The sequence below is a fragment of the Setaria viridis genome, chromosome 3, assembly GCF_005286985.2.
Source record: "Setaria viridis chromosome 3, Setaria_viridis_v4.0, whole genome shotgun sequence".
NCBI lineage: Eukaryota > Viridiplantae > Streptophyta > Magnoliopsida > Poales > Poaceae > Setaria > Setaria viridis.
The window spans coordinates 15,223,727-15,235,017 of record NC_048265.2 but is presented as its reverse complement, the minus strand read 5'-3'; positions in this window follow the sequence as shown (position 1 = coordinate 15,235,017).

The window sequence follows — 11,291 nt, the reverse complement described above, 5'->3', positions numbered from 1 at the left end:
ACCGACCACCAAAAAGAGCTCACAAGGCCCTGCCCCGTCCACCGTCCTTATAGTTGTAACTAGAAGGAAAACAAGCAACTCCTATAACTCGCGAGTGACAGGGAATCACTCGACTTTTACCGAGTCCTGTTAAGCACTGCAACTACTCGGACTTATCATACTAGTGTTTAGATCAAGGGAACTGAGTCATGCATTTGAGGTTTCAAACAACTCTTGCAACGTAAATGCACATACATACAAAAGAAGGCATGCGCAAGTTTAGAAAGATTGGGTTATGCTCCGGGGCTTGCCTTCGACCGGGGCGGAGGCAAACTGATCTTCTGGATGCTCAGCTTCAGCTTCTGCAGGTGGCAGCTCAGCTACAACTCCGTCTTCTGGCACCGGGTGCAACTCGTATGTGCCGTCGGCGAGGTTTAGCTCTACACAGAATGCAAATGTAGGGGTTAAAACACTTAGACGGTCATTTCAACAACACTTGCAAGAGGTAGCCCCAAAACTGTAGCAAAACTACAGGAAAGGTGTGAAATCCCATTTTATTGGATTCTACTCAGGAAGAGGATTCTAACCCAAGTGATTTCACACTTTTCTGATTTTTCTTCGATTTAAGATGAATTTCTCAAGCTTCTATTGATAGAGAATAAGGTAAAAGAGTTGGATTGGGAAGAACTTATGATCTGACCCTCAGACCTAAGGAATAACTGTACCGGGGTCCTCAGACTTAACACAGAGAAGTCCCTAAAATTTTACACAGATACCCTTGGTCACAAGAAAAGGATACAGCCGAGCCCTCGGGCGAGGCGGACAAGGGTCGGGCGAAACAGACAGAGTCTGGCAAGACGGAAAAGGGTCGAGCGAGGCGGGAAGGGGTCGGGTGAAATGGATAGGGGTCGGGCGAGACGGAAAAGGGGTCGGAAGCTTACCTTTGAGCCTACTGGTGAAGTCTTGGGTTCGGGAAGAAAGAAGCTCAGGCGGACGATGAAAGGTGCTAGGGCTTGGGCGGTGGCGAGATCCGGCGGTGCTCCGGCGGTGGCGGTGCTTCTTGTGGACAACAAGTAAGCTTTAGCTCAGCGCGGAGGAAGCAAGCGGCTGGTGGGTTGGGAAAGGCGGTGTTGAGCGGAGAGGTGGAGTTCCTCAAAGAGTTTATGTGGCAACGCTTGAGTACGAAACAAGGGAAGGTGGGGCAAGGCAACGATGGCGAAGGGAACTTTGGTAGAGACTCTGGTACTCCCTTTTATAGTTGTGCGGAAGAGAAGGAGTTCAGGTAGCGCGAGGATAAGGTCGAAGAGGATGGAGTGCTCTGCCGTGGCGGCGATTGGTCGACGCCTCTATTGGCCGGCGAAGCGTAGCTCCGGGGACAGGGTCTTACTATATTGGGCACTGGAGACAGCGCTAAGCAGGCGTGGTTTTGCCAGAGGGAAGGATTGACGAGGTCGATTGCGCACCTGGTCGCATCAAGCGTAGGACTGGGTGCGGCGGCTCGGCCAGCGTGCGGCAGGAAGGAAGGAAGGGGCACTGCAGGCGAGGGTGCTGCAGGCGAGGTGACAAGGCAAACGGCGACGCTAGCAAGTACAAAGCCAGCGGCTTTGCCGTGGCACGCTACTGGCGAGTCGGGGGAGAGGAGTTGTCACTGCCGGCGCAGTGATTGGTGGAGGTGGTATCGTCGCGGGGCGCGCGTGTGGGCAGCGCAACTGAGGCGCGACGGAAAAGCCGGAAGGCGTTGGGACGTGCGGCCGGGGATCCTGGTGAGGAGATGTGCGTGGGAGGTGAGGTGAACTGACGCGGCAGCGGCCAATCCTCGGTCGCAGCGGTGACAGGGCGCCTGGCGCGGCCGGCGGGGTTGCGGGCGAGACGAGACAAGGCGGAAAAGGGCTGCAGGGTGCTTCTGCGCGATTGGAAAGGAGGTGCGCTGATCCATCTTGTCGCGGCCGGCGACTGGGCGAGGCGGGGCTCGCCAGTGAGACTAAGCCATGCGGCGGCGGGGCTCTGAGACAGGGCGCACGCTCGCTCTGGCGCACTTGGCCTGAGAGATCCGTGGGATCTGCCTCTGGGTCCATCCTCCAGTCCCTGGCTCTTCCAAAATCCGAATTGCACCACTTCTGCTGCCTTAACAAAAGTTGTAGAACTCAGGCCAAGACCCAACTCTTGTAATTGGCTCGCATCCAAGAACGCAGTGGATTTGGGGATTCAAAGCTCCAAAGTTCAGAAGAACACTGGTTTCGGGACTTAGAGAAAAAAAACAGCGGTTTGCTAGGTTCCAGGGGTCGGGGCTGATTTGAATTGCAGATTCGGGAACCTTCGGAGACGAAAAACATTAAGGTCCAACTAGCAAAGTTGTAGCAGGGAATTTGTTCTTCAACTTCCATAAAGAAATTTCTCAGCATCCTGCTCAACTTGCCAAAGATAAACCCTCCCTAAGGCGCTAGGTTGGCTGAAAACCGGACTTTAGCCGATATAGCTTAAGAAGATTGAGTCAACCAGATTAGGGGCTTGTCTTAAGATTATCTCAGCTGATTTAAATCTAAGCCATTACACCCATGCTCCGCCACTGCCCTGCGCCTGGCAGCACGCTGCCCCACGTCTCCTCATGCATCGCCGCTGCATGCCCTGCTCCTGCCAGCACTTGCTCCGAGTAAAGGGAAGGGAAAAGGCTTGGGGAAAATGGAAGCCGGGAGAAGGAAATGGCCAGTACTCCATTGTGAACTCGACCATGTTCGCCGTCAGCTTCTTACCCTCCGCCGGCGAGCATGACCTGAAGCCGTCGACGTCGAGGGAAGTTGGCAGCACGAAGTGGCTGTCCCTGGGGCACGCCGACGTGTGCTCGTCGAAGTAGGCGACGTGGAATAGGGATGGGTCGTCCTCCTTTCGATCGACCTGCTTCCTCACGCTACAACCTAGATCGACCAGGCCGGAGGCCGAGCCGCCAACCCTTGCTCCGTCGGGCCTTTGCTGTCATCGCCGGTGCCGAAGCCGTGTAATGCGGCCCGAGCGCAGTCGATGCAGCAGATGATCTACTTCTCGGTGAGTTCTTGCTTGCCATGATCTTCTCAGAGGAGGGCCAACGCTTATTAGTACCTGTTGATATCACCATCCGATACTTTAATGCTGCTAGCTTATTAGTACCTGTTGGTGCTATGTGTGCAAATTACATTAGTACCGGGTCCCCGCGTGCTCTATCCGATATTTTTGTGCTGGAACGATAGCCAGTTCTCCAGCAGTGACAATTGCTTTTGCTAGTCAACTAACCTAGACAGTGCTAGGCTTTGTGTGGCGGTGGCGTTGGAGATACTCCCTCCGTACTCAAAAAAGTCGACGTTCTGGGCCTTTGGCCCGTTTTTACAAAGCTTGACGTTGTGCCATGGCAGGGTGAACTTTGGACTGGATTGCCCCTAGCCGACGCCGCCCGTTCGCTTCGATTGCCCGTCCGGCCGTCCGCCCGTCTTCACTCCCCATTAATTGCGTCACCTCGATTCACGCTGGCAGCTGGCTTCAGCAAGCTCGCCACTCCTTCATTTGCCTCAACACGATCTCCCATAGCACGCTTGCTCCTTCATCTTCCTCTCCACGCTCAACTCGCTATTAGAGTTCGTTGTTGTTCCTTGCCGCCACGAATGGATCACTCGCGCCGCACGCTCGCCATGACGCTCGCCACACGCTCGCCGAAAGTGCGCCGCGCGCTCGCCGCTCGCTCGCCTGTACGCTCGTCGCAGGGCGCTCGCCGCGTGCTCGCTGCTCGTCGCGCGCTCGCCGTCGCGGCCTCGTCGGAGTCCGTTGCGGAGGAGGTGCTCGCCGTCGTGGCCTCGTCGGTGTTCGCGGACTCGGATGAGACGTTCGCGGACGTCGAAGAGGTGCCGGACTCCGTCGAGCAGATCGCGGCCTCGTCGGTGTTCGCGGACTCGGATGAGACGTTCGCGGACGTCGAAGAGGTGCCGGACTCCGTCGAGCAGGTCGCGGCCTCCGTCGACATGGTTGCAGACTCAGTCGACATGGTGCCCGACTCCGTCGAGCCTGACTCCATCGAGTCTCTATGCCCTCGCTGTGGCACGTTCCACGCTGGCGGTGTCTTCGGAGAAGCTTGCTACCAAGCTCGTCGGAACGCACGCAGGTGTGGCCGTTGTGGACTTCTACACGAAGATTACGATATGCCAGTAAAGTGGTTCCATCTAATGGACAAATTCGATTGCGAGTTCTATATTCCTGATGTGGCCAAACTTGAAATGGATGGTACTAGAATCAAGTTGACTGATGACGTTTTGAAGAAGGTGGAAGAGCATATTAAGAAGCAGCAAACAAAGAGCACTAAGGTACAGTACAACATCTCTCAATTTGGCCATTGCAAACCTAAGATACACTCATCTAATAATTTGCATAAACTTGCATCTTCTAATTTGTTACAGGAAGACTAGCAAGTGATTCGGCTAGCAATGAAGCTTCACAAGGGATTTGCAATGGCAGCCTCTTTTCCCTCTCTAGTGCTTGTTTGTTCATGTGAGGAATCTTGATTTTGTTGCAACCTTTTACCTTCATTGCTTCCTTCAAAATAGTTTGTAGTGTGACAAAGATCCTATTTGCTTTCTTTGGACAGTACTCCAAAAATGCCTACAAAAAACAGATTGTAGTGAGTAGAGTACTTTAGTTGTTCAAGATCAATTTAATCAATCGAATGGATGATCATTTACCTCTTGCACTGCTGGAATTAGATCTTTAATTGTCTTAGCATCTTTCTTGTATTGAATGGCTTGAATAGCTCGAAAAAACCCCAAATCTAGAATGTTAAAATCTGGAGAATTGGGTGGTTGACATATAAGCCTAATGTCAAACCCATCTTGCTTTGCAACCGCACAAAAATGAGGATCATCGACTTTTAAATGAGATGGAGCATTATCTTGTTGAATGAATATTGGCTTGTTGACATCTTCTCCTTGCCACTTTGCTCTAATTGCGGGCAACACTCTATTTATCATGAAATCTCTTATCACATCCCTTGTGATTGATTGAATTGGTTTGATTACTTCCTCTCCACGAAGACGGTTGTGGCTTCCTCTAATAGCTTGTTCAAAATTGACTAGTGGAAAGCAACCTATTTTGCCATCAAACACACATACTCCATTTCTAAATCGTGACCGAGCATATACACATAAGAACATGATCCTAGGGATGTAGTTCTTGTTCTTGCAAAGGCGGTGTGGTTCATCTTCCTCGGGTAGCAAGTAGTACCTCTCTGAGTTTTGAGTGAGGTAGAACCACTTCTCATCAATAAACACAAAGTCAAACAAATCCTTGAACTTTGGATCATCAAGCAAACCTTGATCAATCATGTCAATGCACCACTTCAACCTAGTCTTCTTGTTATCATCAGTGAGGTAAGGTTTGATGCTACTAGAGTGGCGCCTAATGAAACCCCTTTTCAAATACCTTTGTATCCTAGATTTGCTAATACCAAGTTTACTAGACACATCTTCTATGGTCATCCTTTGCTTGAGAGGAATATCCCGCAACTTTTCCAAATCTAGAGGGATTGCTTTGCGGCCACTTCTACCTTTCTTTAGATTAGGAACCACGACCGGAATGTTTTGAGAAAGTTGGTTTTTACCTTGCCTCCATATGCGCTGAACTGATCTAATTTTTACTCCAAATTGGTTAGCCGATATAGCTTAAGAAGATTGAGTCAACCAGATTAGGGGCTTGTCTTAAGATTATCTCAGCTGATTTAAATCTAAGCCATTACACCCATGCTCCGCCACTGCCCTGCGCCTGGCAGCACGCTGCCCCACGTCTCCTCATGCATCGCCGCTGCATGCCCTGCTCCTGCCAGCACTTGCTCCGAGTAAAGGGAAGGGAAAAGGCTTGGGGAAAATGGAAGCCGGGAGGAGGAAATGGCCAGTACTCCATTGTGAACTCGACCATGTTCGCCGTCAGCTTCTTACCCTCCGCCGGCGAGCATGACCTGAAGCCGTCGACGTCGAGGGAAGTTGGCAGCACGAAGCGGCTGTCCCTGGGGCACGCCGACGTGTGCTCGTCGAAGTAGGCGACGTGGAATAGGGATGGGTCGTCCTCCTTTCGATCGACCTGCTTCCTCACGCTACAGCCTAGATCGACCAGGCCGGAGGCTGAGCCGCCAACCCTTGCTCCGTCGGGCCTTTGCTGTCATCGCCGGTGCCGAAGCCGTGTAATGCGGCCCGAGCGCAGTCGATGCAGCAGATGATCTACTTCTCGGTGAGTTCTTGCTTGCCATGATCTTCTCAGAGGAGGGCCAGCAGATGGATGGCCGCCTCCCGCGCCTCGGCCATGACCTCGCACGCTATGGAAGCGGGAGTACCAGCAGCCATGGCCATTGGAATCCTACCGTCAAGTTGGCTAAGGCTCTGCTTGGTTACTATGGACTAAACTTTAGTCCACTGTTTTTAGGCATTTTTAGTCCCTAAACAACCAAACAGGTGGACTAAAGTTTGGACTAAAGGCTTTAGTCCTCTAATCCATAGAACTGGACTAAACTGGACTAAAGGATGTTGGGGACACCCCTGCCCCTCTCATTTATTGCCCTTCCTCCCGCCGGCCTCCGCCGCCCTCCCGCCCGCCGCTGGCGTCCCTCCCACCCAGCCCCCACCGCCGTCGCCGTCGGCGTCCCTCCGCCACCCCCGCCGCCGGCCTCCCGCCCGGCTCCCGCCGCCCGCCTCCCGCCCGGCTCCCGCCGGCCAGGGCCGTGCACCGACAGCAGCAACAGCCCCAGGCTGCACAGTGCCATTGCAGCGCGCCGCCAAGCATGTCACCCGTGGTGGCCCACCACCGCGGTGGGGCCGGCCGCTCAAGTCCGCCTGCCACCGTGCTGGGGCCGGCCAGAGGCGCACGCCGAAGGCAACAGATGCCCAGGCCGCACGCTGCTGCGCTCCCATGCCCTTGCGCCATTGAAGCCACAGATCGAGATCTAGAAGGAAGAAACAGGAAGAGAGGGAGAAGGAGAGGAAGGGGAGGGATGAGGAGAAGGTAGGGGATCGGGGCCGCCACCGCCGCTCACGCTTGCTTGATGCAGGAAGAGTTTCCGAGGACAGAGAAGAAGGTAGGAAGAGCCTGCATCGGAATCCAAGGGAAAGAGCCTGGTGCTCACTGTGCTGTTGCAATCCATCTTTGCAGTTCATTCTCGCTGAACCAGGTGGTGGGTAGCAGGGGTACCAGGCAGTGGGTAGCAGGGGTAAAATGGTCTTTATTCAACTGCATTAATGGAACCAAACAGGTAGGGACTAAAGTTTAGTCCACCATGGACCAAAGGAACCAAACACCCACTAAGAGCAGTCCCAATGGGAGAAACCATCGTAGTTTCCATAGTCTAGGATATTGTAGCAAGAAATCATCCTTCACAATGTAACTTTTTTTTATCTAGAGTCTAAACAAAAATCCAACCGATCATTCTCTCTTCTAGTACCAGATCCTCTATGCACGTAATTAAAGGAGGCCCGGTGCCTGGTGGACTCCCTGTTCCAGGCGCACTGGATCCAGAGGAGGCCGTTGGAAACCGGTGGTTTCTCCCCAATGCCATTTCTCTGGTTTCTTGGTGCGTTGATTCCCGTGAAGACTTAGTTTCCTGAGAAGGAAACCATTTCTTAGTTGTGTGTTCTCTCTCTACATTAACTTCATTGCCATATAAGCAAAAAGCTGAGTTGTCAAGGTAATTAATAGACATAGAAACTATCATCAATGTCCCATTGGACTGCCCTAACTAGCTAGGCTGTAGCAGTAGCAGCTGGTTACTACAGTGGCTTGACTGTGTGTTCTACTACGTGCGGGACCTTTAACCTTTATATGGTAGGAGTACTCTAGTTCAATGGACTCAACGGGACAGGGCACGGTGCCGCGATCCGGCCGCGGTGGATGTGGGAAACGTGCGGCGAATCAGCGCCGAGTTAATCAATCTTCCACTACGACTTTAATTTGCCGGCGTTGTCAATTCTCACGTCGGCACTTCTCTACATGGCATCATCATGGAAATAATTTGCCACACCGGAAAATAGCTTTCTAATTGGCGTTTTCCTGTCGTTAAGGGAAAAATGTACCTATACATGCAAACTACCACAAGAATTAGAGCTCCAATGGATGTATATATGAATCAAAATACAAATGTCTCTAAATCTAAAATTAAAAAATACACCATCGTAACCATAAAAGATTGGAGGATCAAGTTGCTAACGTTTGGACGACTTGGATGAGTAAAATCTCCACAAAATCGTGAAAATATTGTGCAGCACCTCTCCTGAGCCCTCATCACCATGAAGAATGGGCTTCTCTGTTCATGGCTCTGGCTTGGGGAGGAAGAAGGGTGTTTTGTAGTGGGGCTGCCGGTTGATATCACCATCCGATACTTTAATGCTGCTAGCTTATTAGTACCTGTTGGTGCTATGTGTGCAAATTACATTAGTACCGGGTCCCCGCGTGCTCTATCCGATATTTTTGTGCTGGAACGATAGCCAGTTCTCCAGCAGTGACAATTGCTTTTGCTAGTCAACTAACCTAGACAGTGCTAGGCTTTGTGTGGCGGTGGCGTTGGAGATACTCCCTCCGTACTCAAAAAAGTCGACGTTCTGGGCCTTTGGCCCGTTTTTACAAAGCTTGACGTTGTGCCATGGCAGGGTGAACTTTGGACTGGATTGCCCCTAGCCGACGCCGCCCGTTCGCTTCGATTGCCCGTCCGGCCGTCCGCCCGTCTTCACTCCCCATTAATTGCGTCACCTCGATTCACGCTGGCAGCTGGCTTCAGCACGCTCGCCACTCCTTCATTTGCCTCAGCACGATCTCCCATAGCACGCTTGCTCCTTCATCTTCCTCTCCACGCTCAACTCGCTATTAGAGTTCGTTGTTGTTCCTTGCCGCCACGAATGGATCACTCGCGCCGCACGCTCGCCATGACGCTCGCCACACGCTCGCCGAAAGTGCGCCGCGCGCTCGCCGCTCGCTCGCCTGTACGCTCGTCGCAGGGCGCTCGCCGCGTGCTCGCTGCTCGTCGCGCGCTCGCCGTCGCGGCCTCGTCGAAGTCCGTTGCGGAGGAGGTGCTCGCCGTCGTGGCCTCGTCGGTGTTCGCGGACTCGGATGAGACGTTCGCGGACGTCGAAGAGGTGCCGGACTCCGTCGAGCAGGTCGCGGCCTCGTCGGTGTTCGCGGACTCGGATGAGACGTTCGCGGACGTCGAAGAGGTGCCGGACTCCGTCGAGCAGGTCGCGGCCTCCGTCGACATGGTTGCAGACTCAGTCGACATGGTGCCCGACTCCGTCGAGCCTGACTCCATCGAGTCTCTATGCCCTCGCTGTGGCACGTTCCACGCTGGCGGTGTCTTCGGAGAAGCTTGCTACCAAGCTCGTCGGAACGCACGCAGGTGTGGCCGTTGTGGACTTCTACACGAAGATTACGATATGCCAGTAAAGTGGTTCCATCTAATGGACAAATTCGATTGCGAGTTCTATATTCCTGATGTGGCCAAACTTGAAATGGATGGTACTAGAATCAAGTTGACTGATGACGTTTTGAAGAAGGTGGAAGAGCATATTAAGAAGCAGCAAACAAAGAGCACTAAGGTACAGTACAACATCTCTCAATTTGGCCATTGCAAACCTAAGATACACTCATCTAATAATTTGCATAAACTTGCATCTTCTAATTTGTTACAGGAAGACTAGCAAGTGATTCGGCTAGCAATGAAGCTTCACAAGGGATTTGCAATGGCAGCCTCTTTTCCCTCTCTAGTGCTTGTTTGTTCATGTGAGGAATCTTGATTTTGTTGCAACCTTTTACCTTTGCTTCCTTCAAAACAGTTTGTAGTGTGACAAAGATCCTATTTGCTTTCTTTGGACAGTACTCCAAAAATGCCTACAAAAAATAGATTGTAGTGAGTAGAGTACTTTAGTTGTTCAAGATCAATTTAATCAATCGAATGGATGATCATTTACCTCTTGCACTGCTGGAATTAGATCTTTAATTGTCTTAGCATCTTTCTTGTATTGAATGGCTTGAATAGCTCGAAAAAACCCCAAATCTAGAATGTTAAAATCTGGAGAATTGGGTGGTTGACATATAAGCCTAATGTCAAACCCATCTTGCTTTGCAACCGCACAAAAATGAGGATCATCGACTTTTAAATGAGATGGAGCATTATCTTGTTGAATGAATATTGGCTTGTTGACATCTTCTCTTGGCCACTTTGCTCTAATTGTGGGCAACACTCTATTTATCATGAAATCTCTTATCACATCCCTTGTGATTGATTGAATTGGTTTGATTACTTCCTCTCCACGAAGACGGTTGTGGCTTCCTCTAATAGCTTGTTCAAAATTGACTAGTGGAAAGCAACCTATTTTGCCATCAAACACACATACTCCATTTCTAAATCGTGACCGAGCATATACACATAAGAACATGATCCTAGGGATGTAGTTCTTGTTCTTGCAAAGGCGGTGTGGTTCATCTTCCTCGGGTAGCAAGTAGTACCTCTCTGAGTTTTGAGTGAGGTAGAACCACTTCTCATCAATAAACACAAAGTCAAACAAATCCTTGAACTTTGGATCATCAAGCAAACCTTGATCAATCATGTCAATGCACCACTTCAACCTAGTCTTCTTGTTATCATCAGTGAGGTAAGGTTTGATGCTACTAGAGTGGCGCCTAATGAAACCCCTTTTCAAATACCTTTGTATCCTAGATTTGCTAATACCAAGTTTACTAGACACATCTTCTATGGTCATCCTTTGCTTGAGAGGAATATCCCGCAACTTTTCCAAATCTAGAGGGATTGCTTTGCGGCCACTTCTACCTTTCTTTAGATTAGGAACCACGACCGGAATGTTTTGAGAAAGTTGGTTTTTACCTTGCCTCCATATGCGCTGAACTGATCTAATTTTTACTCCAAATTGGTTAGATACAATTGTTGTATCATGCTTGCCTAGTTTCCCATTTTTGCTTCTCATCAACAATGCTTGATACACTTGTTGTCTAACACGACCAGAATAGTCATTCTTCGGTTGGTGTAGTGGAACGGGAGCATCACCATCTTGTTCTAGCAAAACGAAAAAACAAGCTTTTTAATAGTGCAAAGTAGTCACGGCATGATGTAGTTAAAGGAAAAAACCAATCATTTTAATAATGATAACAACAAGCTTATTTACAGTCCAAAGTAGTCACAACATGATGTAATTATAGGGAAAAAAACAATCATTTGCATGGGGTGCTGTTCATATAAATGAGAAAGGTTGCCGTGTAGGCACGGCATGACTAGTAAAAAAAAAACAGCTCCAAATTAGGCACGGCATGACTAG